General features: G+C 38.5%; 1 protein-coding gene and 1 long non-coding RNA gene across 3 annotated transcripts in view; one reads left to right on the forward strand and one right to left on the reverse strand.

Annotated features, from left to right (window-relative positions):
- The window catches only part of LOC131689155 (transmembrane ascorbate-dependent reductase CYB561), a 148,940-nt gene that overhangs the window by 53,641 nt on the left and 76,624 nt on the right, over nt 1–18,675 (reverse strand). The window lies entirely within an intron of this gene.
- On the forward strand, nt 5,330–7,672 carry LOC131689156 (uncharacterized). The gene is made up of 3 exons (XR_009305352.1): nt 5,330–5,578; nt 5,633–6,468; nt 6,541–7,672. It is a non-coding gene; the product is annotated as an uncharacterized LOC131689156 (long non-coding RNA).

Here is an 18,675-nt window from a genome sequence, read left to right on the forward strand (position 1 = left end):
TCCGGAACCGGACTCGAATCGGGATAAAATTTAATAGCCATTTACGGGGACGCAACATCTTTCATTTGAGACTAAGTTTGGTTGATTCGGTCTAGCCATCTTCGAGAAACCGATGTGACTGTTATTATTATTATTATTATTATTTATTAAGGCTTTAACCTCGAGGGCCATTCGCCATTTTGAAAATAGTATACATTTCATCAATACAAATAATTTTTTAAATTCAAAATAGATAGAAAAAAATATAAACCACCGAGTATCATTTCTGTCGACTATCCTGGGCGCACTGCTTTCCGCTTCTTGTGTTTATTTTCTTTCTTGGTAGTGAGCGATGGTCGGGTGTACCCTCTGCCGCTTGCTGATAATTCTGTCTGCCTTCCCCCTCGCTTGTGTTTGTGTCCATATCGTCATCGCTAGATTGGCTTTGGTGGTCGCTGTCAGCTTTTTGTGTTTTCGAGTTACGTTGGTATAGCCGTCTTCGTTCTTGTTTATTTCTTCCCTGCGTACGTTAACTGATGGCTTTGAGATGCCGTGGAATATTGTTTGTTCGGTATTCATTTTTAGGCCGGCTGTCTTTTGTGTATCAGAAAAGGTTGAAGGCTGTTTGGTAGTGGTGGTTGTAGATGAGTTTGCTTTAGTTGTTTTGGCACATGGCTTACCGTAGTGTGCCGTCTGATTACAGAACTTGACACCTTGGGATGATTTGCCCTCTAAAGTCAAGTAAGACGGTATAGGTTGGTACAGCCGCATTCGCACCACCCGAACACCGTTGAGTATGCCAGGGAAAAAGTTTCTCCAAGTATCGGTTGTGACGGATTCCACTTCTCCATACTTCGACATGAACCTTTTAATGCAATCCGAACTAGTACGAGGTGCCAAATCATGAAGTTTTATTTCAGTTAGATCGAGATCCATATACACGGGGATCTTGGTTTTGACGTTTTCATATTCAACGTCATGTTGCATATTGTTCTTTACTACGAATCTTTCTGCTTCGGCTAGGGAGTTGAACGTTATAAGAACTACTTGCCTCGTGTGGTGAAGCTGGACGTGTGAAATCTCGGTAAGATCAAGTTTCATTTTCACCTTGACCAACTGTTCCACCTCGCGCACTGAAGGTCTAAGACGAGTCTGCGAAAAATCAATCGCGATTGTGTTCTCCCGTAATGGGCGAAATTTATTTTGTGGTGCAATCATTTCACTCACAGTTAGGTGCAACGAAACTGTGTTTATATATTACACGTACACGTAAGAGCGGCGCGGCGCGGGTAGTATATTTGTTTGTATGCTGTTCGCAAGCGGTGCGTTTTTTTGCTTCTGATCTGTACGAGATGAGGAAGCAGACGAGATGTGACTGTTATTCTGAATTTGGATACTTTCACCGGGGCTTCTGGAACCGATGACGGTGGCCAATGTGACCAAAGAGACTTTGAATGGCTGTTTGTGACCTAGTACTACAAATCGAAGCAATTGTAGTCACATTTTAGAAAAATTTTCACCATTATACATTCATTGCAGTATTTATTAAAATCGATATTTTCTGCGTGATCGTACTCATCACCCTGTAAATCCGGAACCGGAAGTCCGCTCCATTAAAAATTCAATAGCAGCCTATGAGAACGTTGCACCTTTCATTTGGGACTAAGTTTGTGAAAATCGGTTCAGTCATCTCTGAGAAAAGTGAGTGAGATTGTGTTCGCGTACATACACACAGACGCACATACACACACATACATACGCACAGGCATTTGCCGAACTCGTCAAGCTGAATCGAATGGTATATGGCACTCGGCCCTGTGGGCCTCCGTTAAAAGGTCGGTTTTCAGAGCAATTATAATACCTTTTTATTGAGAAAGGCAAAAATGTGCAAAATCAGCTAATGCTACGTTCACATTGCGAGTTAATACGTGTTTTAACGTTATCTTGATGATGTTTTTCATGTTGCTAATTATTATAATGTGTTTTAACTCCGTAGTGTGAACGTAGTATAAGTCCCAAAAAGTCGATTTTGGTCCAAAACTTTTTTTCGAGATAGCATCAAATCTCGACGTTTTATGCATTTTAAAGGCATTTGGCATCAAAAATACGAATTCGATTTTTGAAATTTCATGTGGTGTCCCCGTTTGAAAGCAAACTTTTTGTTGTTTGTGACCAGACGATTACGTCTATATTTCGGGAACCATATAACCGATCCATACGCAATTGCATGGCTATCTATGGGGTGGTATCCCTTTCATTTGAGACCTATTTTGTGAATATCGGCCCAACCATCTCCGAGAAACTTATTACCGAATGACCGACATGATTATAATTTTGGAATATACCCGAGACGCGGGACTTCCGGAATTTCGATAGTGGAAAATAACTTCAAAGAATGTTTATGTTTATGTTTATGTTTATTACCTTCACCAACAGGCCCCTTGGCCCCAATGGTGGTTGCTTAAACTAATTACATTTTAAAATTGACAACATTTTCACTTTTATCACATTCCGCGTCCTGTTGAAGTCAAAGGCCGTCGCCACACTGTTAAAAATTCGTTGGAGTCCGGTAACAGCGCTCTGGCAACCATAGTTGGTTCACCTGAACGGAACTCGCAGAAGGGAGTTATTGCGTAGAGCTCGAACGCGGGCTTGAAGATCCAGACGTCCAAGGATTGTAGGGCAATCCACTCTGGCAGAGAGTAAGTCCGAGACGAACAGGGCTCGAGAGCAGTCCCTCCGGATGCTGAGTGTATCGAGGTGTATTAGCTGGCAACGGTTTTCATAGCTCGGCAGAATCATTAATTGACCATCAGTGATCTAGATCTGCAAATCAAAGTTATTTTATATCCATTTCAGTAGATTTTGAACCTTTGCGGTATTACGATTGTAACGGTTTATGTGGGAAGTTCCTGTGCGACCGCACAAATCAACCTATAACTCCGAAAGCAATAGTCAGATCTGAATAAAATTCAATAGCAGATAGTGTGAATTAAATTCAATGGCAGTGTCATTTCTTTCATTTGAAATCAAGTTTATTCAAATCGATCAAGAATTCGCTGACAAATAGACGATACATTAACTTAGGAATTTGGCAAGTTCCCCGAGAGCATCAAGAACTGTCATAGGTGGCCAATGTGATCAAAACTATTTCAATTGGCCAATGGTGATCTAGACCCGTAAATCCAAGTAATATTGCATACATTTTAATATGTATTGCATCAGTTGGATATCATGGTGGTACCAGTTTATATGGGAATTTGCAGTGTGACATCACTTTTTAACCCGTAAATCCGAAATTGGAATTCCGACCAACAAAAATTCAATAGCAGGTTGTACCTTTTGTTTGAGAGTAAGTTTGTGCAAATCGGTTCAGCCATCTCTAAGAAAAAGTGAGCGAATGGTCTGCTCATGCTGAGGCAAGTGTGACGCAGCGGGTGGCAACCGCGGTAGTCACACCGAAGCATGGAGTGTATAGACGTAAGTATGGACTACCCATGCTGAGATGGGAGGGTCGTAGCGTAGAATGTTGACCGTCCAAGTCAGTCTCATATAATATGCTAGAGGTGAGCACACAAGTCAGACTCACATGGCATGTTAGAGGTGAGCACACAAGTCAGCCTCATACGGTATGTAAAAGGTGAGCACCCAATAAGCTTCACATGGTATGTCAGAAGTGGGAACCTAGAAAAATGTCCCACATGGGACGCCAGGGCGAGGACAGTGCACTAGAGTGGTATGACTGTGAGTGGATCAGGTACAGGATGAGCAACCAAGTCAGCCTCACATGGTATGCTAGAGGTGAGCACACAAGTCAGTCTCACATGGAGTGTCAGAGCGAGCATCAGGGTATGACAGAGCGAGCACCCAAGTAAGCCTCATACTGGATGTGTGCGTGCGTGAGCGAGAGTGAGTGAGTACATTAAGTACTGCCATCCCCCCCCCCCCCAGAAGTAATGCCGGGAGGTAGGTCCTGGGGGAAAGATGGCGGAGTTCAATGGATTTTAGTCGGTATTACTCGTTAGGTAGTTTAGTGCTGGTCGAGCCCGACACTCCAGTACACTTCCGTGTGATAGCTTGGCAACTACTAAGCACGTGTACTGGGTCAGTGCGTAAATGCATTCTTAATTGTAGAAAAAATCTCTGAGAAACAGAGACGACATTTTTTTTCCACATACATATACACAGACATTTTCCGATCTCGACGAACTGAGTCGAATGGTATATGTGAATCTTCCCTCAGGGCCTCGGTTAAAAAGTCGATGTTTGGAGCGATTGCATAACCTTTCTATATGAGAAAGGCAAAACAGTTTTTGCTATAAATTTTTCATTTGATTTTTGACATTTTTTAATGTTCTGAAAACTTGTAGATGCCACATTTATTAGTAAACTAAATCATCTCGCGTAAAAGGATCTGCACGTGCCACAGTAAGTAGCGCGTACAACATTCGGATAGTAATTTATTTATTTATTTATTTGTTTCGTCTTTGGTGCGAGCCATCATACAGACTATTTCTTAACCTAAAATTGATGCAATTACAATCCACGTTAGGTACACATTACAAAAGAACAAACAAAATATAAGCTCATTTCAACACTAATTACATTAACAAAAATGAAACATGAAACAATCGTCATCATGGACTCCAAACGCTGAACTGCTCATGGAATTCCCGGAAACAGATTCCGTGAGGCCAAGTAGTTGGAGCCAATGCAATCCGTTTTAGCTTCGAGTCGACTCCCACCTTGAAAGAGATGAAAGTCATTGGTGCTACATCCTTCCACTCAGGCACCAACCTTTTTACGATGACATCATCATTTCCTAATGCCTCCGCAACCATAGCGGTGATTTCGTTCTCGCTAACAGTGTTTTTTATTCGTGTGAAGAAAAGCCAGCAGCAAGATGAAACAAAATTTTTCCTCGTCGAAGAGTGCGCAAATCTCGATACGATACTGGTGCAATAATCTGGAGAATTTACCAGTCCAGTAGCGTCGGGACAGAATCGGGAAATCTCAGCAACAGATTCTTGAATGCAGGCAATCTGTTGTTTCAGTTTACCTATCTCTTCGAGATAATTCGAACTGTTTTCATCCGTTTGCGATTTTGTGTGAACAGCAACAGAAGCAGCACGTATAGGGACAAAACAATCAGCATCAGATATAGCCTGTCTTTTATCGCGGAATGCTCCGAAATTTCGAACATCGCTCATTATATCCGCGCATGGAGTACACATCCAAAAAATATTGCGATGTTTGTTGCAGCTTAGCACCTCAGCAACGGTCAGTGCAACGAATTCGGCATGGTACCGATCGGAACAAAAACCATCGCAATCGATGATATTAAGCCGTATGAATAAAAATGAGCATTTGCTCAAGACAAGTTTGCTCTGCTCGATTCTGAGCAAAGTAAACTCTTGTAGCATTTGCTCAACTTGGTATGAATAAAACTTTACTTTACTCAGCTTAGACTGTAGCATGTTCGAAATTCGAACATAGCTTTTGCTCCGTCAATATTTTGTCAACAAATGTTAATTTCTCCAAGAAGAAAACTTACAAATTATTGATTCAATACAACACGGCCGTGATAAAATTTTGTAAGGTAAGTTTTACCGGATATTTACAACGAAAAACAATAATAAAACGCATTTTTTAGCTACTACACCTAGCTCAAGTCTGTGAGGTGCCGCTAGCAGATGAAAAAACACCCTAAAAGAAAAGAACGGAGTTTTGACCAAGACATGCCAGGCGAAAAAAGTAACCGGATATAACAACATTAAAATCTATTTAGAAATTCTTAAAATTCGGATGGTCAACATATCAACAATTGGTAATATTTGTGAAAAATAACATTGAAAAGAACTGCACCAGTACAGTATAGTAATACTACAAACGTGATGAATGACACCAATCACCAGTACCGTCAACAACATCGTAAATCTAGCAGCCGCAACTAGTGTAAACATAATCAAATTATGTTCCCTGATTTTTATATGTACGAATCGTTCATGTTCGGTGTCTACAATAAATGGAACGATGCCGGGGATCAGCCCTGTTACGATAATGCTGTTCAAAACAAAAACAATCTGCAGTTTCTAATGATCGCAAGTGAAACGATGCAATTTGCTACTACCTGTGTACACTTTACGGTGTTTCGAAGCATGGAGCAGATACTGCCAACCGGATTGTGCATCTTGTTAAAATTTTGAATAGTTATATTTGATCAATACCATAGTTCAGCCGTTTCATCGTTAAACTCAATCAACTATGGATGAATCAACCAAAGTACCAGTTATTACTCACTGTAAATCGATACGAAATTTCTTGCGGTTGTACTGGATAGTTCTTTGCGGAACATATAGTTTCTCATATTCCTTCATAGTGAGATTGTAATATGTCGGTACAGCTTTTTTATTAGTTTCATAACTTTTACACGACACATTCCGGTTGACATTGCTAGTTGTCGTTCTTGGACAAGGACTAATTCATGTCGTAAGTAATTCACACCTATGTTTTATGATATGTAGTTACATTACTTTGTGTGTATCTGTTTTATTTGCACAGGTAAACGCGTTGATTGAGTACCTTTAACAATGTTCAGAAGTATTCAATAGAAACAGCATCTTTGTCGCAGACCGAACCGACCCAATGTTACAGCAGAGGACGAACAGGGATATACAATCGGATGTTGATAGCTGTTATGAGGAAGAACGTCAGGTGAAGAAAACAACTCCGGTGCACAACAGCTCCAATTTTTATCGTACAAGCGCACATTGCATTTCCCTTAATTTAACAATGTTCACTGTAGCTATCTTTGTGATGGAACACAACCATTCATTATTTATCATTAAGATATGTGCGTTCCTAAAAGTAACTGGCGCTCTGATGCATAGCGGTAATGTTCCATTCCCCGATTATGTAAAGTAGCGCGGATATTATAACTGCTGATTGTGCATTGGCATTTAACATTAGTAAAATTGAACGGAAAGGCGGCAGCTAATGAGATGACGGAAAGAAGATATTTGAAATTTTTCATGGAAACTAGTAATATGTTAACTCGATAAGCACGATTATACTGGTGTGTTAGAGTGTATGAGTATTAGATTAGCATAATTATTGTTCATTTTTGAGAATAGTATAGTTTAAAGTTAAATCAATCAGTGTTTTAAATTATTAAAAACAAACCTGTTTTAATCCACCTAGTGGTGCAATTGTGCCTTTCTCATTTGTCCAAACGACGATTCCATGGCTGGTTATTTTCAATATAATGGTGGAAATGTATATTAAAGTAGCTAATACCCATCGCGCGTTGCTGCGACTTTCAGCGAAATAGGTGGAAAACACAATTTATTCCGAAGCGCCACCTGGCGGGCAGATAATCCCCAACCAATAGCACACAAACACGCTCCATAACAAATGCCTACTATGTATAAATTTTGATGGCAATCGATTAAGTCGTTTCGGAGTCCATAAATCATATACATACAAACATTGACATTTATATACACAGAAATTCATATACATAATCTGAATCGCCAACCACCAACTTGAGATGCTATGTGTCGACGCTGTTTCAACTTGAAACCAGATGCGGACCCAAAAGGAAGGTCCAGGGGATCCGGACCCCGCCGAAAATTTCCAACTTGTTAAGAAATTTTAAACTAGTTTAAATTTTAATGTAATTTAAGACTCAAAATCATTTCAAACCAAATTTTTCGCTAATTTTTAATAAACACTGCATTGGGTTGGGTATTACGTAATGTGTTCATTCAAAATCGAAATTTCAAACCCAATAGTAAATTTTATTCTGGAAACGCCCCAGCATAATACAAAAATATATAATATAGCTTAATCAGCATTAACTCAATGCCTATACTTTCAGCTAACTTAATTTATCATGCGGGGGTATGTGTGTGAAGAGGATGAATAACCCACAACCGAACCATCCCCCAGCCTATCTTGGTATACCTACTGGGTGAAGGTGATGGGATGTGGGATGCCTTTCTCATTTCTCCAAACTATGATTCCATGGCTAATTATGTTCAATATAATTGTGGGCGTGTCTATTACATTCTTAAGGTATTTAACACGTACCCCAAGACTACCACGAAAGTCGACGCTGACACACTTTAAACCATAAAGTATTATATTTAATTAGTTTAGTCAGCTTGAGTTCAATGTTGGCTTCGTGTGATTATATTTTGAAATGCTGGGGAAATGGGTTTGGACGTAGAGGGGGTGGGGGGTTAGTATAGCAAGAGTGGAGGAGGCGTAAGAAATCCTTTATCTTATTTTGGTATGCGGGGTAGATGAAGGGAACGCAGGTGTAAGGTTAGTCCAAGGGGGATGGGAGGTGATGAAAGGGGTGAGGTGGAAGGGTGTGGGTGGGGGGGGGGGGGGGTGGTTGGATGGGCGATGTAAAAGTTGGAATAATACTTAAAAAGTACACTTTAAAGTTTAAATAAAGTTATTAGCGAACTTTCAAGTTGCTTAAGCTTTAATAAGCTGCTTAAGCCACTATTAGAACACGAAACGAGAAGCTTATGCAGCTGACTTATACAAACTTTTGGTTGATTGGGACTATTTCAGTCAATACACGATCGAAAATCATTTCTTTCGATCGATTACTCTATCTATTACTATCTTTGATGTGCATTATGTTGTAGTATGTATGATTTTTTCTCTCTGTTCACAACGTTCTTGTGTGGAATCATTAATTATTGTGTTAATGGGTAGACTTCATCTCATAGAATAATTGCTTCTGATTCCAGTTTGATTTTCGAAAAGAATCCTTTAGGTTGCAGAGATTCGTTATTGACAGAACCATTTCAACTCAGTTCGCGCTAGTCAACATTTCTGAACAATTGCATATTGCTTCAATTCCCATAAATTACATACATTTCGTTAAGCATTTTTGTTTTAAAAAATCATTGAGGTTGTATGTAAAAGCTGCATTTTTGTAATCTTATTTTGACGCCGGATTGTTCACCCCGGGTTTTTCAATTGAGCACTACTGGAGAACAGTTATGTTAGCTGCAATATGCGAACTATAAGTGTTGTATGAAAACGTTAAAAACACATAAGCAAGCTTTTTTACGGCAACTTACTCTTAAGAATACCTGTTAAAACAATCTCATCCAGTTTGTTTTGTTGACACCAATGATTAAGATTTGGAAAACCATGGGCAGGAAACACGTGCGAAATCTGCAGCAAATATTTGACGAAAGCAACGCTATTGGTGTTTTCGGGGGGTTTCCACAAACTGTACTCTTTGTCGTGCTATTGATTGTGTTATGGAAGAAAATCTGTCGACCCAGAAAGATTTTACTTTATTATAAAAAGATATTTTCGCAGGATAAAATCAATGTGACGAAACATTGTAAATTACCCCCTCAGTGTATATTTAATTCTTGCAATTTGTGAAAGTTTGCATGCTAAGTGATTGCATGTTAAGTGATATTGAGAATCCCAAAACCGTGTGGATACTATTATGTTTGCTTCGGAACTATTTCACCACGTGGCGTTAGTATACATGTGACATTATGAATTGAACTTGTTTTATTTAATGTAGCAATCCTGAGTCGTGATACATCGTGTATTCAGCGAAGTTTTTCCGACGGTGAAGGATGTGTATGTAATGGTTTGTTCGTTTCAAAACCTTGTTGCAACGTGGCACTAGGGTAGAGGAGATCGAGGCAGGTTGATACATGGGGCGTGTTTGTACAGTTAAAATATTTTATTCAAAACTTTCAAACACAGATCCACGTGAATCAGAACAGCTGCGCAAATACCTTCCAAAATGCTTTTTTTGTTACGAAAAAGTTTATTGCAGTAAAAAATATATTTTTTTTTTCAATTTTAATTTAACCCTTAAAACACAGGGACGACTTTGTTGCATATTTTTAATTATATCTTTTGATGCAGTGAAGCAATTTTTAATCGAAAAACGATTATATTTAGGGAAATATTTGCAAATGAATATGGAGGAATAGGGATACAAGTGGCAAATTCGGAGAGATTGCTGGAAATGTAATGTACACCTCGTATTTTCTAAAGAATGCATCAATTGCTTTAACTGACATTGCAGCTTACATTGCCGGATGTTAGGTTACCGGAAGCTCCGGAGTCCGGTTCCGGAGGGCTAGCTCAGATTCGGAGGTCATTTCCATCATGCGACAATTCAAATCACATTTTCTTGACTAAATAAGGCTGACGGAAGAGCAAACAGGTCATTTTGGACACATATGGCCATCTCAACATCAGTTCCGGAACACCGTTGTCTGGTTCCGGACGATCAGTTCAGACTTCCATCATGCGATATATCAAATCGCACTTTCTCGGTTAAATCTGACTGACGGAAGAGCAAAGATATAATTTTAAGCCAAACCGAACTGAGCCCCATATTTTTTTTTCTAGCATTTTTCATTCTAAAACGCATTTAGCAAGTTAAGAAACACTTATTTGCTTTCGTTTACTATTTGTATTCCCAAAAATAAATAGATGTGGGTGTTGCTAGTGCTATGTTGGATGCGATAGCGTTTTCAGAGCATGTATCTCTAAATGGCGCTTGGTCCTCTTTGGCTTAACACAGGCCATGTGACCATTTCAACATTAGTTCCGGAACTCCGGTGTCCGGATTAAGAGATCATTTCCTTCATACGATAAGTCAAATCCCACTTTCTCTACAAAATAAAATTCATGGAAGAGCAAACAGGTGTGGTTTTATTTTCTGCATGATGGGAATGACCTTTAAATCGGAATTGGTCCTCCAGAACTGAACAACGGAGTTCCGGGACGAATTTTGAAATAGCCATATGTATCAAAATGACATATTTGCTGTTCCATCAGTCTCATTTCGTCGAGGCAGTGTGATTAGATGTGCGGTATGATGGAAATGAACTCTAAACCGGAATTGGTCCTCTGGAACCGGACACTGGTGTTCCGGAAATGATGTTGAAAGGGCTATGTGTGTCCAAAACGGCCTCTTTGGTCATATATTGTCAAGTAAGTATGATTTGATGTGTCGCATGATAGGAATGGCTTCCAAATCTGAACTGGTCCTCCGGAACCGGACATCGGAGTTTCCAGTAACCTAATCTGTATGATTTCAAGAGAAAAACCTATTTTAATCCACCTAGCGGTGCAATTGTGCCTTTCTCAATCATGAATCACGAGAATGTGTGCGTTGTTTATATTCATTAAAAACTTTTAAATGCATATATTACATTTTATTATTATACATCACATGACAACTATATACAGGAAAATAAATCATTATTCGAGTTCTAAAATTTTGAAAAAGAAAAAACAGCCACGGTAATATTGAACTGAAAAAAGGTGCGAAATTGGCAGTCCCAAAAAGTCGATTTAAAAAAAAAAAAAAAAAATTTCGAGATAACATAAAATCTCGACGTTTCATGCATTTTAAAGATGTTTGGCATCAAAAATACGAATTCGATTTCTGAAATTTCATGTGGTCCCCCCTTTGAAAAAAAATTTGAGTTCCGGCTTATATGGGAATTTCATATGTGACCGGACGGTTTAGTCTATATTTCCGGAACCATATAAGCGATCCGTACGAAATTTTATAGACATCTATGGGGATATTATAGCTATCATTTGGGACTAAGTTTGTGAAAATTGGCCCAACCATTTCCGGGAAACTGATGTGAGTTCGTAAATTTTGAAAGATGGCCGCTTTTCCCGGGCACTTCCGGAACCGTCTATGGTGGTTAATGTAGTCAACGAAAGTTTGGTTAGCCGTCGGTGACCTAGAACAGCAAATTTAAGTTGTTTGAGAGACATTTTAGCGAAATTTTTACCTTTTTTGCTTTCATCGGAGTATCGGTTTGAATCACAATTTGCTATGTGATCGCACGCCACAACCTGTAACTCCGGAACCGGAAGTCGGATCGGGATGAAATTAAATAGCCATTTACGGGGACGCAATACCTTTCATTTGAGGCCAAGTTTAGTCGAATCGGTCTAGCCATCTCCGAGAAACCGATGTGACTGTTATTCTGAATTTAGATACTTCCGCCGGGGCTTCCGGAACCGAGGATGGTGGCCAATGTGGCCAAATAGACTTTGAATGGATGTTAGTGACCTAATACTACAAATCGAAGCAGTTGTGGTCATATTTTGGAAAATTTTTCACCTTTATACATTCATTGCAGAATTTATTAAAATCGACATTTTCTGCGTGTTCGTACTTATCACCCTGTAATTCCGGAACCGGAAGTCGGATCCATTAGAAATTCAATAGCAGCCTATGGGAACGTTGCACCTTTCATTTGAGACTAAGTTTGTCAAAATCGGTTCAGCCATCTCTGAGAAAAATGAGTGACATTTTTGGTCACATACACACACATACACACACACACATACATACATACACACATACATACACACACACAGACATTTGCCGAACTCGACGAACTGAATCGAATGGTATATGTCACTCGGCCCTCCGGGCCTCCGTTAAAAAGTCGGTTTTCAGAGCAATTGCAATACCTTTCTATTGAGAAAGGCAAAAAGGTGCGAAATCGGCAAAGTCCCAAAAAGTCGATTTTTATAAAAAAAAAATTTTTCGAGATAACATAAAATCTCGACGTTTCATGCATTTTAAAGATGTTTGGCATCAAAAATACGAATTCGATTTCTGAAATTTCATGGGGTCCCCCCTTTGAAAAATTTTTTGAGTTCCGGCTTATATGGGAATTTCATATGTGACCGGACGATTTAGTCTATATTTCCGGAACCATATAAGCGATCCGTACGAAATTTTATAGACATCTATGGAGATATTATAGCTATCATTTGGGACTAAGTTTGTGAAAATCGGCCCAATCATTTCAGGGAAACTGATGTGAGTTCGTAAATTTTGAAAGATGGCCGCTTTTTCCGGGCACTTCCGGAACCGTCTATGGTGGTCAATGTAGTCAACGAAAGTTTGTTTGGCCGTCGGTGACCTAGAACTGCAAAGTTAAGTTATTTGAGAGACATTTTAGCGAAATTTTTACCTTTTTTGCTTCCATCGGAGTATCGGTTTGAATCACAATTTGCTATGTGATCGCACGCCACAACCCGTAACTCCGGAACCGGAAGTCGGTTGGGGATAAAATTTAATAGCCATTTACGGGGACGCAACATCTTTCATTTGATACTAAGTTTGGTTAATTCGGTCTAGCCATCTCCGAGAAACCGATGTGACTGTTAGTCTGAATTTGGATACTTCCGCCGGGGCTTCCGGAACCGATGATGGTGGCCAATGTGACCAAAAAGACTTTGAATGGCTGTTAATGACCTAGTACTACAAATCGAAGCAGTTGTGGTCATATTTTGGAAAAATTTTCACCATTATACATTCATTGCAGAATTTCTTAAAATCGACATTTTCTGCGTGATCGTACTCATCACCCTGTAATTCCGGAACCGGAAGTCGGATCCATTAGAAATTCAATAGCAGCCTATGGGAACGTTGCACCTTTCATTTGAGACTAAGTTTGTAAAAATCGGTTCATCCATCTCTGAGAAAAGTGAGTAAGATTGTGTTCGCGTACACACACACAGACGCACATACACACACACATACATACACACACACATACATACACACACAGACATTTGCCGAACTCGACGAACTGAATCGAATGGTATATGTCACTCGGCCCTCCGGACCTCCGTTAAAAAGTCGGTTTTCAGAGCAATTGCAATACCTTTCTATTGAGAAAGGCAAAAAGGTGCGAAATCGGCAAAGTCCCAAAAAGTCGATTTTTATAAAAAAAAAATTTTTCGAGATAACATAAAATCGCGACGTTTCATGCATTTTAAAGATGTTTGGCATCAAAAATACGAATTCGATTTCTGAAATTTCATGGGGTCCCCCCTTTGAAAAAAAATTAGAGTTCCGACTTATATGGGAATTTCATATGTGACCAGACGATTTAGTCTATATTTCCGGACCCATATAAGCGATCCGTACGAAATTTTATAGACATCTGTGGGGATATTATAGCTATCATTTGGGACTAAGTTTGTGAAAATCGGCCCAACCATTTTCGAGAAACTGATATGAGTTTGCTAGTTATGAAAGATGGCCGCTTTTCCCGGGCACTTCCGGAACCGTCTATGGTGGTCAATGTAGTCAACGAAAGTTTGTTTGGCCTTCGGTGACCTAGAACTGCAAAGTTAAGTTATTTGAGAGACATTTTAGCGAAATTTTTACCTTTTTTGCTTCCATCGGAGTATCGGTTTGAATCACAATTTGCTATGTGATCGCACGCCACAACCCGTAACTTTGGAACCGGAAGTCGGTTGGGGATAAAATTTAGTAGCCATTTACGGGGACGCAACATCTTTCATTTGAGACTAAGTTTGGTTGATTCGGTCTAGCCATCTCCGAGAAACCGATGTGACTGTTAGTCTGAATTTGGATTCTTCCGCCGGGGCTTCCGGAACCGATGATGGTGGCCAATGTGACCAAAGAGACTTTGAATGGCTGTTAATGATCTAGTACTACAAATCGAAGCAGTTGTGGTCACATTTTGGAAAAATTTTCACCATTATACATTCATTGCAGAATTTCTTAAAATCGACATTTTCTGCGTGATCGTACTCATCACCCTGTAATTCCGGAACCGGAAGTCGGATCCATTAGAAATTCAATAGCAGCCTATGGGAACGTTGCATCTTTAATTTGGGACTTAGTTTGTAAAAATCGGTTCATCCATCTCTGACAAAAGTGAGTGAGATTGTGTTCGCGTACACACACACAGACGCACATACACACACATACATACACACACATACATACACACACATACATACACACACAGACATTTGCCGAACTTGACGAACTGAATCGAATGGTATATGTCACTCGGCCCTCCGCGCCTCCGTTAAAAAGTCGGTTTTCAGAGCAATTGCAATACCTTTCTATTGAGAAAGGCAAAAAAATTAAGTTTTCAGTCGTTTTCATTCATGAACATCAAAATAAGATATTGATTTCTTTAGAAAATACGAGGTGTACAGTACGTTTCCGGCAATTTCTCCGGATTGGCAACTTGTATTCCTATCTTCATATTCATTTGATAGTGCTACTATTCCCCTAAATATAACCCTTTTTTGATTGAAAATTGATTCACTGTATCGAAAGATATAACCAAAACTGTGCAACAAAGTCGTCCCAGGATTTTAAGGGCTTATCACAAATATACTAGTGCTGCATGGTGACATAATTCCGAATAATGCGGTCACCGTCTACACGACCCCGTTTTAGAAGTATGGTTTTAAAAATCACTATTCCACAGTCGACTAATAACTGAATAGTCAACCAAAGTACACCTTGTGGATCCTCTTAAACTTCCGAGCAACTTTGCTGAAGAACAAAAGTTTCTAGATGATCAGAATTTCCAGATAATAATATTAAAAACTTTCCGAAGTGTTCCAATACTTTATTAAGAGAGAAAAGAGGAAGTGTTTCAGCGTTTTTACTCATAAAAGGCAGAAATCGTGAAAAATAGACATTTTTTTTAAAATGAGTAAAAAAGCCTCATAATTTGAAATTTATCTTGAAAACTCAACGTAGGGTTGGGTATTTTTTACATAGGATGTGTATGCAAAGTTTGAAAGAAATCAGTTGAGTAATTTTTGAATGGCAGGTTACACCGCAAATCATGCTTTTCCCAGAGACGTCCTGCAAAAAGCTTCATCACCGAGTCGTTTGTCGATATTTTTGCATAGAAAAATTACAGAATGTTATTTAAATAAACTATACTGTACAAAAGTTTTTATTGATTCGCTTCACGCAAAGTTCTAAAAAAATTCGCAGAAAAAGATGTTTTTTACGCTGAAACCCCTGACCCCCAGGGATTCCATACTTTTACGAAGAACATGACTCCTTGATCTCGGTTAAAAATTCTCATCAACCCGTATTCCTGGCATACGAATTTCGATATGAGACAACAATAAGTGGCGAGTGGATATTCATTTTAATCTAATTGTATGTAAATCGCATCAATGACATTTGATTATTTGGTACTTTTTTGATCTCGTCGAGTTGAGTCTAATGGTATGCCTTCCGAACCACAGTAAAAAGCAAGTTTTTGAGTCATTAACAAATCCTTCTTATATAAAGCAGTTCTATTCTCAGATTCTAAAATCTCTTTGATTCCTTCACCGTATAAAAGTTGGTCAAAAGCTTCAAGCGTCAAACGTGGGTTCGACGTAAGAATCATTTATGTAGAACCATGAGCATAAAACCGGCCCAAGAATTGTTTAGGCAACATTTACTGAGAAATATACCCAAGCAACCAGAAGTTCGAATAATACTTAAAAAGCACACTTTAAAGTTCACATAAAGTTCTTTGCGAACTTTCAAGTTGCTTAAGCTTTAATGGAAGTTCAAAGCTGCTTAAAATACTACATAACATAAAACGTATTGCAAAATTACTTAAAACGGGAAGCTTATGCAGCTCCCTTATACTTTTGGTTGCTTGGGTAAGTTTATGCACGTTTTTTTGAATACGAATAATTTGAATTCAACAGGGTTCCCAAACATGAATTATGAAGGCAAAGAATCGTTTAGCTGTTGTCGTTTACATGTCTGAAAATATGCACAATTCGTAATTCTAAATTTATGTTAATTCAGAATTGGATAGTTTCGGATACAGACAATTCGCATTGTAGTCTCCACGGTTTCTATTCAATACATTGAAAACGGACACGTAGAGTAGTCTGCGACGAAAAACATTCCATAGTTTATAAATACAGCGAGAACGGACGATAAGTAACATTTCGAAGCAATCAAATTATAATTTTCCGTAACTTCTTAATAAACAACACAAAATAAATTACTGAATTCGTTCACAATTTCAAACCAAAACTGTTCCTGATTCCTTAAAAGCGGAGACACCTTATAGTTATTATATCGATTTAGGAACCCATCTTGCTTGAAATGCGCGTTAAATTTGTTTAAATCCGTGTTCCTTGGCATTTTTAGATGTTTCCTGGCAGACTGATGATTAACTGTATGCTATAAAATACATCTTCTCGATTCTAATGATCAAAAAATGATCAGATTTGAAATTTAATTTTTCCAAGCATGCAACCGACCATGCTCAAAATTTTACTTCGTTTGCTCAGCATTTGCTGAGCATTTGCTCAGGATTTATCACTTTATTCATACGGAATCAGATGTTCGAAAAGCAAACACTCAAATTGAGAAAGCAACTGTCAAAGCAAAGTTTTATTCATACCAACTTGAGTAAATGCTCAACGCAGCTGCTCGACTGCTCGAATCTCAAGAAGCTGAGCAAATGCTAGTTTTTATTCATACGGCTTATTGTCTCCAGGAACAATAAACGTGTTGCACTTTTTGCAGCTCATCACAACAGTCTTCTAGCACTGTTTATCGTTTTGTTTGATTCTGCTCGATATAACGCGCGTTCGTTGGTTGATGGAAATGTACAGAAATAATCTATTTTTTCGGCGAACATAATTTGGCATAAAATTTCAACACAACTGCGGTCGGTGAGTCAATCGAACGAATAGCGGAATCAGTATAAGATTTATAGAATGTAACTACACTTTAAACAGCGTTACTGAGGCAAAATTAACAAATTTTATAGAGCGCGGTACAGGCACATCCACTACAGCAAACACCGAGAATCAGTAGAATGATACTTTTTATATCTTACATTACGTTAGGCTAACGCATTTAATCAGACCAAAAATAACAATTCAAAAAAGATGGGTGGGTAATGTCAGAGACATAACCGGAGTGAAGTAGAATAAACTTTAGGCTGTTAATGCGAATGCTACAATTTTGACTATATTCTGATAGGTTATATTAAAACCAGCTATTTCGTTATTTCTAATGGAAATACCGAAATATCGGTGCACATACATCGAAACCTAAAATATTCCAACATATTTATCCTCATATGGTAACCCTGAAAAGAGCATTTAATGAGAGTGCATCAATTCATTTGACAACAGTAGAGAATCGTATATACTTGTACCGTTATTTCGCGATTTCCATTAGAAATACCGAAATAACTTATTTTAATAAAACCTTGCAGAAATTAGTAAAAATTGCAGCATTCGTAGTGTTTTAATGTACATTGTTAATACTCTATGGATCAATGTCAGTTAACTTATGGCGCAAAATGTATCATTTTATGGAACATTTCCAATATTTTTATGGGTCATTGGTTGATTTTAATTGCTCTTTTATTACTATTTTAGTGCTCCTTTGCGACCATTTTATGGTTCAATTTTACATAATCTATGGATCAAATCACCCCTTTTTATGGATCATTCACACTGTTTTATGGATTTTCAGTTTTGTTTTATGGAACAGGGACAACTTTTTATGGATCGTTTTACATTTCTTTATGGATTATTTTAAATATTTTATTTGCAAAAGTACATTTTCCCATATTATCCCCACAGATGTCTATAAAATTTCGCACGGATCGCTTATGTGGTTCCGGAAATATAGACTGAACCGTCCGGTCACATATGAAATTCCCATACAAGCCGGAACTCAAAATTTTTTTCAAAGGGGGACCCCATGAAATTTCAGAAATCGAATCCGTATTTTTGATGCCAAACATCTTTAACCCATTATAACCCAGGGGTTTCAAAAAGTGAGCCAAATGCAATGATATCTTCAATTCCACCAAAAAATGTATC

Source organism: Topomyia yanbarensis, chromosome 3 (assembly GCF_030247195.1).
Source record: "Topomyia yanbarensis strain Yona2022 chromosome 3, ASM3024719v1, whole genome shotgun sequence".
Taxonomy (NCBI): domain Eukaryota; kingdom Metazoa; phylum Arthropoda; class Insecta; order Diptera; family Culicidae; genus Topomyia; species Topomyia yanbarensis.